The sequence below is a fragment of the Pipistrellus hanaki genome (genome assembly GCF_964339955.1).
Source record: "Pipistrellus hanaki genome assembly, chromosome: 19".
NCBI classification, from domain to species: Eukaryota; Metazoa; Chordata; class Mammalia; order Chiroptera; family Vespertilionidae; genus Pipistrellus; species Pipistrellus hanaki.
In genome coordinates, this window is record NC_140521.1 from 1,819,574 (window position 1) to 1,833,927 (window position 14,354).

Consider the following 14,354-nt stretch of genomic DNA (forward strand, 5'->3'; position numbering starts at 1 on the left):
CCACAGACCAGGGCCCGGGTGATGGCTGTTTCTGACATGAACTAAGGAAACAGCTGTGTGACCTGTTCCCAGAGCCCAGGCCCCTCCCAGCAGGCGGCCGGTCCCCGGAGCAGGGCCTCCGCGCCCAGAGGTCAGAGCAGGGACCCCTCCCTCCCCAGCTCCAGTGCCCAAGGCTCCTGCCCAGCCCTGTGCCCGCTGACCAGGCCCTCAGCTGAAAGGGGTTCGGGGCCTCATTCCCAGGAGGAGGCCCGGGCACAGGGCTGGTGTCCCCTCTGCTGGGACCATGACCTTCAGAGCCATCAGGGGGAGGGGCTGTCAGAGGGAAAGGGGTTCTAGGATGACCCTGGGAAGAACGTTCCCTGAGAGAAATCAGCTCAGGTCTGACCATGACTGGCCAGGGAGACGGGGCCCGACTCCCAGGAGGAGGCGGAGTGGAGCAGAGAGAGTGTTCTGAGGGGATGGGGAGGCCACCTCAGGGGGCACCTGGAAGCCCTGAGCCAGGGGGTCAGTGCACAGAGCAGGGGGGAGGCAGGACTGTCCCTCCTGGGCCTTAGTCAGCAGGGGACACAGTGGTGCGTCCAGACCTGGCCACCAGGGGGCGCGCAGGGACCGCTGCTGAAGCGCTGGGCTCATCACAGCTGCAGCTTGTTCCCTGGCCCTGCCTGGTGCCCTGTGCTCAGGGCTCACAGCTGTGACCTTGCCACCCCTTGGGCCCCACACAGCCCCACCCCTGCCCTCACACTGCCATCCTCAGGCACAGGGACCCCACCCAGGGCCCAGGGAGGATCAAATAGATGGGGTCTCATTTGCATAAAAGGGCCCTCCCTCCCGCAGACTATGAAGAGGGGCAGGGAGAGAGGTGGGGAGCTCTGCTTCAGCTGTGGGCACAGGAGGCAGGACTCAGGGATGACCTGCACCATGGCCTGGGCCCCTCTCCTCCTCACCCTCCTGGCTCACTGCACAGGTGACTGGATAGGGGACAGGGAAAGGGGCCTTGGGAAGACACATGGGCCCTGCTTCCTCCTCTTGTCTCCGGACCCAGACTCACCCTCTCTGTGTCTCCCCCTCTTCCAGGATCCTGGGCCCAGTCTGTGCTGACTCAGCCGGCCTCAGTGTCGGGGTCCCCGGGCCAGACGGTCACCATCTCCTGCACTGGAAGCAGCTCCAACATTGGGAGTTATAGTGTGCACTGGTACCAGCAGCTCCCAGGAAAGGCCCCCAAACTCATCATCTATGGTAATAGCAACCCACCCTCAGGGGTCCCAGACCGATTCTCTGGCTCCAGGTCTGGCAGCTCAGGCACCCTGACCAACACGGGGCTGCAGGCTGAGGATGAGGCCAGTTATTTCTGCCAGTCCTATGACAGCAGTCTGAGTGCTCCCACAGTGCTGCAGGCCTGTGGGGAAGTGAGACAAAAACCCCTCTGCTCTGGGAGGGGTGAGGGCCCCGGTTGCTGCCTGCTGGGCTCAGCCTGAGACCTGTGGTGATTTGCGTGTGATTTTAAGCTCAGGAACTGGCCATTCACAGCGATCAAACCATAGTGATTTGGGGGTTGCCATGGTGATGAGGAAGGGGGTTGTCTAAGCGGGAGGAGGGGGTCCAGGAGCAGAAACTCTGGCTGTGAGTGCCTGGCTCTGGGAGGACGGGCAGCAGGGGCACCGGCAGGGGGCGCTGTCCTATTGTGTCTGTGGAAGCAGCTGAGAGACTAGACCTCAGTGTCCTCAGCACAGAACCAGCTGAGCTTGCAGGAAGTGTGATGGCAGAGGTCAGGAGCATTATTCTGGAGCTGGCTTTGCACGGACACCCACACAGAGTCCTCACGGTGTACACCTGACACCGATATAATGTCAATTACATCTGCATTAAAAATAAAATAAAATAAAATGATAGGAATGAATCTGAATCTTCTGTCCACAGAAACACCAATAGATAGAAGTCTAGAGTAGTTTTATTATTACCCTTACCCTCCCCCATCCCCATCCCAACGGAGAACATTAGAGTGTGATCATCGAGGTCTGTGACAGCTATGAGTTGTGGGGATGTCCTCTTGGCCTGCTTTTAAAAAAACCACATTGCTCAGTGGTTGAGCCTTGACCTATGAACCCCGAGTTCAGGGTTCGATTCCCAGTCAGTGGCCCAGGCCCAGGTTGCAGGCTCATTCCCCAACCTGGGGCATGCAGGAGGAAGCCGATCCCTGATTCTCTCTCATCATGGATGTTTCTCTCTCTCTTTCCTTCTCCCTTCCTCTCTGAAATCAATACAATACAATACAATACAGTACAATACAATAAAAAGGAGCACAGCCTGGGATTTATTTGGGGAGCACTTTGACAGGTCTGTTTGTAGGATGTCCCTCCCATAGGCAGCCTTCTGGGGTTCAGAGGGTTGTGTCCCCATCCAGAAGGCAAAGAGGTCAGGGAGCTTCTGGGGGTGAAGGTGCTGAGCGGCCATTGGCTCAGCAGCTCTGCAAGGGGGCAGCACTGGGTCAAGGAACCCAGGGAGCAGCGGTGAGTTAAGGCGGTGCATGGCCTTGAGGTCTGTCTATCCATGACCAGGAGGTGGCGCTGCAGAGCAGGATGCTCTCCCTGGCCAGGATGTGCTGATTTCTGCTAATTTAAACAATCGCGGGTATAAAAATTACAGTTGGTTGTGGTGATTAAAAAAAAAAAGAAAAAGAAAAAAATATTGATTTCACGGAGGAAGGGCGAGGGAGAGAGAGAAACATCAATGAGAGAGAATCATTGATCAAGCCCACAACCCTGGCACGTGCCCTTGACTGGAATCGAACCTGGGACCCTTCAGTCCGCAGGCCACCGCGCCATCCACGGAGCCAGACCAGCCAGGGTGGTTGTGGTGACTTTTTTGAACAAACGATGCCGAGATCTGTGCAGGGAAAACTCCCCCAAACCCTGTGCCATGGCCCAGGCCTGAGGTTCGTCCATGGAAAACCCCGCTCACGGATGCTCTCACACATCCTCTCTCCTTCTCTGCCAAAGAGCCAACAACCTGACCACACAGTGTTTGGCTCCGGCTCCCTGGAACGGTCCAGGCTGCCCACCGACGATGGACAAGGAGACGCAGGCCCAGACCCGCGTCAGGGATGGAACCCTAACTCCGACCAGCCCCCGCTCATTTTCCCGCCCCCGAAGCCCTCTGGGTCCCTCGGGAACAGGCAGCGGGGGTGTGTGTGTGTGTGTGATCGGTCCTCCTCCCCCTTCATCCCCCCTCCCCACACATTCAAGGTCGGATCTTTTCCCAAGCCCTTGTCACCATCAGGGGTCCCCAGCATGGACCAGTGACCCGTCTGCTGGGGTCGTGAATGGTCTCACAATCCAGAACATTGCAGCTGTCAGGTGGCAGCTCTGGCCAGCATCAGCGGCGGAGAGGGTTCAGGCCACAGAGGGGAGGGCGGCCGGCGGGCCGGGGCCTGGCTGGGAGCTACTGTCCGTGCAGCCCCGCCTGAGGCCCGAGGGGCCCGCAGGGCTGCCCCCACACGTGACTTTTCAGTGGCTCAGACCCGGGGGGTGGCCGCACGGACGGGCGAAGGACGACGCTTGTCCACGGGAAAGGAAAGGGAGGTGCCGGGAGAGCCTGGGGGTGACAGCGGAGAAACCTGCCGAGGCTAGGGAACGAGGGCCCCACACGGCCGGCGGGCGGAAGTGAGCACAGCGGGATGGGAGCAGGAGCCGAGCGCGCCCTCCCACACAGCGGCCCCACCGCTGGGCCTTACGGAGAATATTGCATTGTTTGTAGCAGCGAAAGGTTGGAAAACGAAATGCCTACGGTACACAATGCACACACACACACACCCAAACATACACACAAACACACACACACAAACACACACCACAAACACACCACACACACACACACACCACACACACCACACACACACCACACACACTAACACACACCACACACAGCACACACACCACACACACCAACACACACCACACACACACACACACACCACACACACAAACACACACCACACACACACCACACACACACACACCACACACACCACACACACACACACCAACACACACCACACAAACACACACACGCACACACACCAACACACACCACACACACACACCACACACACACACCACACACACACACCACACACACACACCACACACACACACACCACACACACAAACACACACCACACACACCAACACACACCACACAAACACACGCACACACACACACCCCACACACGCACACCACACACACAAACACACACCACACACACACGCACACACACACACCCCACACACGCACACCACACACACAAACACACACCACACACACCAACACACACCACACAAACACACGCACACACACACACCCCACACACGCACACCACACACACAAACACACACCACACACACACGCACGCACACACACACGCACACACACACACACCACACACGCACACACACACACACCCCACACACGCACACCACACACACACAAACATACAAACACACACAAACACATTTGGGAACAAATTCAGAATGCATGTCTCAGCCTGACGGGCCTGCTTTGGCTCCGAGGCCTCAGTTGGTTTGTAACCTCGCTCTCGCTCTCGCTCTTACTCTCGCTCTCGCTCTTGCTCTCACTCTCGCTCTCGCTCTCGCTCTCACTCTCGCTCTCACTTACGGTGAGACTCTGTCGTGTTTCCTTCTCTGTGCATCCTGCCTCCACCCGTTCACGCAGGAGGAGAACTGTGCATCCTCCTGGGAAAACAGAAGATGCTAGCTGACTAGTCTAGCAGGGCCCAGGCATGCCACTCCTTGGTGCATACCCAGGAGAAAGAACACGTACATGTCAGTACAAGCACTCGCACACACGTGCTCATTAGAACGGTGCCTGGCACACAGCAAGCCACCTATAATAATCTATAAAAATATACAATAATCTATAAAAATCTATAATAATCTAATAACAGCATAACATGCTAATGAGGCCGGAAGTCCCTCCATCCTCCCAGAGGAAGCCGGGGCTGTGAGGGAAGCCCGGGTCCCGGGTGCCAGGCAGCAGTGGTGGGGGGGGGTTGGGGGAGTAGCGGGGGAAGGAAGGCCGGCCTCTAGTCAATAAATAGCTGAATGAGTGAATGAATGGTGAATGAATGATGAATGAATGGTGAATGAATGGTGAATGAATGATGAATGAATGATGAATGAATGATGAATGAATGGTGAATGAATGATGAATGAATGATGAATGAATGGTGAATGAATGGTGAATGAATGATGAATGAATCATGAATGAATGATGAATGAATGGTGAATGAATGATGAATGAATGGTGAATGAATGGTGAATGAATGATGAATGAATGATGAATGAATCATGAATGAATGATGAATGAATGATGAATGAATCATGAATGAATGATGAATGAATGATGAATGAATGATGAATGAATGGTGAATGAATGGTGAATGAATGATGAATGAATGATGAATGAATGATGAATGAATGATGAATGAATGAATGATGAATGAATGATGAATGAATGATGAATGAATGGTGAATGAATGATGAATGAATGATGAATGAATGATGAATGAATGATGAATGAATGAATGATGAATGAATGATGAATGAATGATGAATGAATGATGAATGAATGGTGAATGAATGATGAATGAATGGTGAATGAATGGTGAATGAATGATGAATGAATGATGAATGAATGATGAATGAATGGTGAATGAATGATGAATGAATGATGAATGAATGGTGAATGAATGGTGAATGAATGATGAATGAATGATGAATGAATGGTGAATGAATGGTGAATGAATGATGAATGAATGATGAATGAATGGTTCAGATGGAAGGATGCCGTGCCAGAGGGGTGGCTGGGGAAGGCCAGGCGGCGTCAGGGAACACCGGCCGGAGTCTGACTGGGGGGCCAGCTGGCCCCTGGCCACAGACTGGGGGCCAGGCTGGTGCCCAGAAGGGGCCGACCATGGCCAGAGGCATGGGAAGCTGGACTCCTGGCAGCAGTGGCTGCCCGGCAGACTCCTGGGGCCTGAGTGCAGAGCTGGAACCGGCCGGCCAGGGCCAGCCAGGGTCACTGAGGGGAGAGTGGACCATGCCCCGCACCAATCGCAGGCTCTTGTGCTCAGTAAGAAAGGAGAGAAAGCCGGGAAATGCCCTTCACCTGGCTATGGCCTTGCAGCGTGCCTCCAGCACCCTCTATTGGCCACGCCTGGTACTGCACCAGCTGGCAAAGCCACTGTTTTCACCTAAGCCAGCGGTGGGCAAACTCATTAGTCCACAGAGCCAAATACGAACAGCACAACGATTGAAATTTCTTTGGAGAGCCACATTTTTAAAACTTAAACTATGTAGGTAGGTACATTGTTATTCACTTAATCAGGGTCCTCCTAAGCTGGCCTTTGCTAAAAACTCAAGGGGCCAAAGAGCCGCATGTGGCTTGAGAGCCTCAGTTTGCAGACCACTGATCTAAGCAGCATCTTCCCTTTTTTACAAAAATCCCCCCTTCCCTCTCCAGTGAGCAGACGCAGGCTCTCCTGAGCCACGGAACACACAGCGAACTGTCTTACTTTCTCCTCAAGGTCAGCCAAGGTTGTGCACCGACCGTCCTCTTAGCCTCCAACGGCCTGTCTATGCTCATAGCAACACCGAGAAGAAGAGAGAATGTGGTTAAGAAATACAAACACAGCAGAAACCGGTTTGGCTCAGTGGATAGAGTGCCAGTCTGAGGACTAAAGGGTCCCGGGTTTGATTCCGGTCAAGGGCATGTGCCTTGGTTGAGGGCACATCTCCGGTGGAGGGTGTGCAGGAGGCAGCTGGTCGATGTTTCTCTCTCATCGATGTTTCTAGCTCTCTATCCCTCTCCTTTCCTCTCTGTAAAAAATCAATAAAATATATTTTAAAAAAGAAAAGAAAGAAAGAAGTACAAGCACATATGGACATAGAATGAGCCAAGGAGAAAAGGTGCCAAGTTCCTGCAGCTCTTGGGGCTGTGTGATAAGCCACAGGCCGTGCAAACAATGATTTTTATTTTATTTATTTACTTTTTTAGTGTGAGGATGTCCCCAATATTTCATGTACCACAACTTACACGAAAAAAATTCTTCATTGTTTCTCTGAAACCCACACTTACCTGGGCATCTGCGTTGCTGCTGTTTTCAGTTTGCTAAATCTGGCCGCCCTCGCCCTGAGGCCATCGTTACTATCCACGACCTGTTTCTCCCTCCGGCGATTGGATGTTGTCATTTCTCAGGCCCTGGGCCCGAACCTCAGCCGGTCAGGTCATGGCTCGTCAGGTCTGGCGGTGGCGGCCGATCTAAACCCTCGTGCATGGGGGCTCTGGGTCCTAAGAGGTCCCGAGAGGCCTGCCAAAGCCCCTGGTGCCCCCAGTTCTGCACAAAGTCCTCCTGCCCCTCGTGCAGCCGCCGCCGCCTGATTTCTATGAGACCAACCTGGGGAGCAGCGCCTCTTCCCTGTGGGTTGGAGCGATCTAGCGCCTCCTGGTGGGCGCAGGTCTCCCCGTGAGCGCATGCGCAGGACTCCTTGTGACCCAGCCATTCCTATGTCCACCTCCGGTTCCCAGGCGCCAGGAGCGTGGCTCTGGGAGCGGGGCTGCACCCCAGAATGGCCTTCGACCCCAAGGGAACGTTGCAAACCCCCGGGAGTCAGACAGCCACCCCCCGGGGTGTCAGCTCCCCCTTTTGCACGATCCCGGCGGCTTCTGGGCAACGGAGCACATGTGCCTGTGCTCAGAGGACACCCTGCCCCGTGCAGGTCCTCGGCTGGGGATCAGGCCCCCTGATTAGGTCCCCTGTGCTTTGGGGGAACAGCCGCGATGGTGACTGAGACGCCCCAAGAGCCCGGGGTGGCCGAAACCGGTGTGGCTCAGTGGATAGAGCGTCAGACTGGGGACTGAAAGGTCCCGGGTTCGATTCCGGTCAAGGGCATGGACCTTGGTTGCGGGCATATCCCCAGTGGGGGGTGTGCAGGAGGCAGCTGGTCGGTGTTTCTCTCTCATCGATGTTTCTAACTCTCTATCCCTCTCTCTTTCTCGCTGCAAAAAATCAATAAAATATATTTAAAAAAAGAATATGGGGATATCATTATATATACTAATATATATATATATATATATATATATATATATATATATATATATATATATATATATATATATATATATATATATATATATATATATATAATACACACATATATATAAAAGAGCCCGTGGTGGCGGCGCTGGAAGAAGCATCGCAGTCAGGGAAGCAAGGCCAGAACCGGTGCCCCTTCTGGGCCGGGAGAGGCGCCGTGGCACCACCTCGCCACCAGGCGGCGCCCGGCCCCCCACTCTCACCCCCACCCCCAGGGAACGGTGCTCTGCGGGGTTCCCTGGGGCCCCAGTTCTTGGCGGGAGGCCACTAGGTGGCAGCAGCAGGCCGGCCAGCGGGGTGAGGGGGACCCCGGGTTCCGGGCGCATTGGGCGAGGCTGGCAGCGCTGGGAGCCGGGCCCGCGGGCACCCCTGGCCCCTGGGCACCCAGCCTCCTCTGCGGGGCGCCAGGGGCGGGGTATCCTTACCCGTGTCAGTCCCAGGGGGCCCGTCCTCCACCCCCCGCCCCCCAGGGCCATGCCCTTTCCAGCCCCCATGTGGCCCCGCGACCCGGCTTCTTGGCTCAGCATGTAAGAACCGCCTGTGTGCTGAGCCCCTGTGTGTGTGTGTGTATGAGTGTGTGTGTGAATATGTGTGTATGAGTGTGTGTATGTGTGTGCATGAATGTGTATGAGTGTGTATGAATGTGTGTGTGAATGAATGTGTGTGTATGAGAGAGTGTGCGTATGAATGTGTGTGAGTGTGTATATGTGTATATGTGTGTGTGTTGAGTGCGTGTGTATGAGTGTGTGTGTATGAGTGTGTGTGTGGGGGGGTTCTGGGGCCCCCAGGACTAGGGGAAGAGGGCACCCCGCCCCCTCTGACCCTGGGAAATGAACGGCCTCCTGGGGTCCGGGTCTCAGGCCGCTCGGGGGCCTGGGCAGCCGGGCTTTGGAGCTGCTCAGCAGCTGCTCATGGAGGGAAGGCGCCGGTTTTCTCTCTGGGGGAGGAGGAGCTCACGGGACCCTGGAAGGTGGGGGTACGAGAGACCCCCACTCTGGCCGGGCCTTGGGAGCTGGGATCTGAGCTGGCTTAGGACTCGGGGGGCAGGGTCCTCCCCGACCCCTCCCGGGAAAGGAGAGAATGGCCTTCAGCCTGTGCAGCCGGCTTCCCATGAGGCTTCAGGGACCTTTTAGAGCGATGACAAGAGTGGCCACTAGAGGGCACTGCGGGCGCCTGGCTGAGGGTGTGGGCTGTGTGTGTCATGTATGTGTGAGCATGTGCGTGTGGATGTGCGTGTGGATGTGCGTGAGCGGGAGGGGGCACTGTGCAGGGACATCGGGAGGTGATGACCAGGAAGCCAGCTGGGTAGGACCCTGCCTGCAGCCCAGGGGAATGGTGACATCCAGCCTATGGGGTGGCCGTCCTGCTTCCGGGCAGGTCCTGACCCTGAGCTCCTCTCCCCAGGGGTGCACTCCAGCCCCTGGGGCTTGGGCGAGCTGGGGTGGGGCCTGGCCCTGGGGAGGCACGGGGGGGGCACTGTGCTCCCCGAGGCCGGAGGGGTGCAGGAGGAGCCAGCTTCTCCTCCCGGAGGCTGTGTGGCTGCCCCTGACACCAGACACCTTCCCGGCCCTCTGCTGGGCCTGGGCCCGCTCCCAGGGAGGTCCCCCCGCCCCTGTTCCAGTCGGGGCTGCCCCACCCTGACCTCCCCGGCTCCGGTGCGAGCTGATGCTCAGCCTTGAATGTGCTTCAGGCCTGAGGCCCAGGAAGGAGGCCAGGAGGCTGTGGCCCACGTGGCCGGTGCCGCCTCAGGGTGCCGGTCGCAGGGGGAGCACGGCCGAGAGGGGCCCCCGGGGCCAGGGCGTGTGGGTGCGTGCTGGGTGCTCTGCGGCCCGCTGGCCTGGCTTCTCCTGGGAGCTGGCACCCACTTTCTGTGGCCCCTTCAGGGTCCCCGTGACCCCCCGGCTTCCCTCTGGCTTCGAGGCAGCTGATGAGCCTGACACCTGGGCTCTGAGTGGGGGGTGGGAGGTGGGGGCACCAGGCTCTGCTGCTGGAGGCGCCGGGGCCGGAGGCCTCCTGCTGCAGCCCCCCATGGAGGCCGGACGGGGCCTCTGACCTCAGCAACGGGGACCATGTGCGGTTCAGGGCAGAGGGGACACCCCCTCCCTGCGCTCTAACCCTGGGAACCACCAACATGGCCTCGTGTGTCCCCCACAGCCGCACAGGCAGCCCCCAGCCCCAGCCCCCACCCCAGCCCGCTGACCTCGGGACACCCCCAGGCCCTGGCTCCCCCTCCCGCCCCCTCCCGCTCCCCTCCCTGCCCTCCTGCCCCAGCAGCCAGGGCTGAGCTCACAGCCCCGCACCCTCTCCTCCCCCGGGCTCCTGCCAGGCTACATGGGGAGCAGCGTGTGTGTGTGTGTGTGTGTGTGTGTGTATGTGTGTGTGTGTGAGTGTGTGTGTGATTGTGTGTGTGCATGTGTGTGTGAGTGTGTGTGTGCATGTGTGTGTGAGTGTGAGTGTGTGTGCATGTGTGTGCATGTGTGTGTGAGTGTGTGAGTGTGCGTGTGTGTGCGTGTGTGTGCGAGTGTGTGTGCATGTGTGTGCATGTGTGTGTGAGTGTGTGTGTGTGTGAGTGTGTGTGTGAGCGTGTGTGTGTGTGTGTGTGAAGAGGCCAAGGCCCCTGAGGAAGGGGTCACTGCTCAGGTCCGTGGTGGGGGCTCCGAGGAGCCGGGAGGCCTGAGCCCGCCCTGGCCCTGCCTCAGAGCGGAGCTGGGGTGGGGGGGCGGTGGAAGCGGTGTCCCAGGTTCCTCTCTTTCCCTGTGCAGTCCCTCCGTAGGACAGGGGTGCTCCCGGTTGTGGGGGGATGGGAGGGGCACGTGCTTCCCTGTGGGAAGGTGCGGGAGGGGTCTGCACCCTCCTCCCAGGGCCTTGGAGGGCCTGGCCTTCGTTTGATTCCTGGGGGGAGGCCCGGGGAGGGTCCCCCCGGAGTCAGTGGTGGGACAGGGATGGGGCCCACCGTGGGGTGCACGCCGGGTGACCCACACAGGCGGGGGTGTGCTGCTCAGAGCGAAAGACCAGCTCTCCTGGGAAATATGCGGAGAGAAGGCCACGGAGGAGGACAGACCGACAGCAGCCCCTCCTGTGTGGGATCAGTGAGCACCATGAGCAAACGGAGCCGGAGGCAGGGAGCAGACGCCGTACTCCACGGGGGCTGGGGCCAGAGAGATGAGCCAAGGACCTTGTGTGCTCACTGCACCGCCAGGCACAGGGCAATAGGGCGGAGGACCTGGGGGAGGGCTGGGAGGAGATGGGGGGAAGGTGGGAATGGGAGATGTCTGTCATACTATCAACAATAAAAAGTACATTAAAAAATAAAAGAACATTTTCTATCATTAAAAAAAACCCTCTTCTGTCTGTCATCTATCATTTATTATTATCATTAATCATTATCGGTCATCTATCACTTATTATCTATCATTTATTACTATCATCTATCACTATCTATCCTTTATTATTATCATCTACCAATATCTATCATCTATCCTTTATTCTCTATCATCTATTATCTATCATCTGTCATCTATCTATCTGTCTATCAATCATCCTATCCTCTATGTGAAATTCAAGGTCTTATCTGGGAGGTCACACACCAGGTACGCCCAGCACGGACCTGCAGGCTGGTCCTGTATGTTTTTATTTCCGTCTTATTTGTAAAGGAGATCTGTGCTTCTCTGCATGCAGGGAAGAAGATGAAGCAGTCTCCATCTCTGAAAACAAAACAGAGGAGCCATGCACTGCACAGATGCAGGGCCCTGGACAGACCCCCCAGATCCCAGGTGGTGAGGGGGTCCCCCGCAGGGCGTGGGTCCTCCCCCAGCACGACAGGGACTCAGAGGGGCCGTGGGGAGAGAGGGAGAGAAAGAGGTCCCCACCATCCAGCCAGCCTGGGTGACGCTCAAGAGCAGAGAGATCCCTGGTGTAAGGGCCCCACCGAGGGGGGAACCAGGAGGAGGAGTGAAGAACTCGGGGCCCTGGGGTCCTGCCCGCGTCCTGGGTCTGGGATGCTGATGATTGGCAGTTCACCCACATGGAATTCGCCATTTTATTTTATTTTTAAAAATATATCTTATTGATTTTTACAGAGAGGAAGGGAGAGGGATAGAGAGAAACATGGATGAGAGAGAAACATCCATCAGCTGCCTCCTGCACTCCCTCCACTGGGGATGTGCCCACAACCAAGGTACATGCCCTTGACCGAATCCAACTTGGGACCCTTGAGTCTGCAGGCTGACGCTCTATCCGCCGAGCCAAAACAGTTAGGGCTGGAATTCGCCATTTTAAAACCAGCCATCAGGCCCGGCCGGCGTGGCTCCGTGGTTGGGTGTCAACCTGTGAACCAGGAGGTCTAACCCTGGGAACCACGATTCCCAGTCAGGGCACAGGCCCAGGTTGCGGTCTCCATCCCCAGTGGGGGGTGTGAGGGAGGCAGCAGGTCCAGGACTCTCTCTCCTCATGGATGCTTCTCCCTCTCCTTCGCCCTCTCCCTTCCTCTCTGATATCAATAAAAATGTATTGAGCCAAAACCAGTTAGGCTCAGTGGATAGAGCGTCGGCCTGTGGAATGAAGGGTCCCGGGTTCGATTCTGGTCAAGGGCATGTAGCTTGGTTGTGAGCACATCCCCAGTGGGGAAGGTGTGGGAGGCAGCTGATCAATGTTGCTCTCTCATCTATGTTTCTAACTCTCCCTTCCTCTCTGTAAAAAAAATCAATAAAAATGTGCCATTGTTGACTTGAAGAAGAGGGGCTGCATATTAAAGAAACAGAGACTTCAATTTTAAAAATCACAAGGAGCTCAATTCTGCCAACCATCTAACTGAGATTAGAAACTGATTCTTTCGGAGAGTCTCCAAGTAAAACTCTGGCCTAGCCACCATCTTGATTTAGGCTTTGTGTGGTTTGGAGTAAATAATTCAGTTGATTCCACCTGGACTTCTTGTCTATTGAACTGTGAGCTAATAAATCGGTGTTATTTAAAAAAAAAAAAAAATCAATAAACTATATTTTAAAAATAAATAAAAAATGTATTGAAACGAACAATCCGGCCACTGGTACATTCACGATGACACTGAGAACAGGAGGCCCGTCCGAATCGCAGACGTGGCTCTTCTGGGCGCAGGTGGGGTGCATCTCGGCCCCCCTGTTTGTTTTTCTGTCCTTTTCGAGTTGTTTACAGCGAGTAGTTGTTGTTTTTCAACCAGAGACCGAGGCCGAGGCTCTATTTTAAGAGCAACTCGAAAACAAGCAAAAGGTGATTTCCCGCCCGGGCAGCGGGCACCTGTGCCCTCCTTACGCCTTCTCGCCCCGTTGCCTCCACCTGGGCCCAGAGCGGGGGGAGGGGCCCTGGAGGCACCTGAAGGCTCAGAGAGAGAGGAATCCTTTCCAGGCTCATGGGCCCTCCTGGATCACCGGCTCCCGGCCTCCAGCCCCTCCATGGCTGACAGGCTCTCTGCCCTGGATGTTTGCGAGCGAGAGACCCTGAGCTGGAGAACTGGGGGTCCCTGGGGGGTGGGGGGGGTGGTGGAGATTTTGTGCCACCAGCCACCTCCTCTTTCTCCTTCACCTTCATCGTGGAAGTCCTGCTCACACTGAAAGACAAATTGAAAAAGGAACGTGAGCCCTAGCTGGTTTGGGTCAGTGGGTAGAGCGCAGGCCTGGGAATGAGGGACACCCCCCCCCCCCCACTCAATTCCAAGTGGGGGCCATACAGGAGGCAGCTATCCATGGTTCTCTCTCATCATTGAGGTTCCTCTCTTTCTCTCTCTCTCTCCCTTCCTCTCTGAAATCAATAAAAACATCTTGTAAAAATAATAATAAATAGCCCTGGCCGGTTTGGCTCAGTAGATGGAACATCAGCACGCAGACTAGAGGGTCTCAGGTTCGATTCCGGTCAAAGGCATGTATCTTGGTTGTGGGCACATCCCCAGTGGGGAGTGTGCAGGAGGCAGCTGATCGATGTTTTTCTCTCATCGATGTTTCTGGCTCTCTATCCCTCTCCCTTCCTCTCTGTAAAAAATCAATAAAATATATTTTAAAAATAATAAATAATAAATAAACAAACACTGAAACAGAAAGTTGAAATGGCCCCACAATCCTTCTGCTTGATCCAAATGGTGGCCCTCTGCTCCCCAGCTCTTGAGGCCTGCCTGTGCACGGGCTCCCAGGAGGGCCCATCCTGCTGGGGCCAG

General features: G+C 55.9%; 1 gene segment (V, D, J or C); it reads left to right on the forward strand.

Moving 5' to 3' along the window:
* Window positions 1-856: 856 nt before the first annotated feature.
* Window positions 857-7,513, forward strand: LOC311613973 (immunoglobulin lambda variable 1-40-like). The segment is given in 3 exons: window positions 857-964; window positions 1,075-1,437; window positions 7,410-7,513.
* Window positions 7,514-14,354: the final 6,841 nt, after the last annotated feature.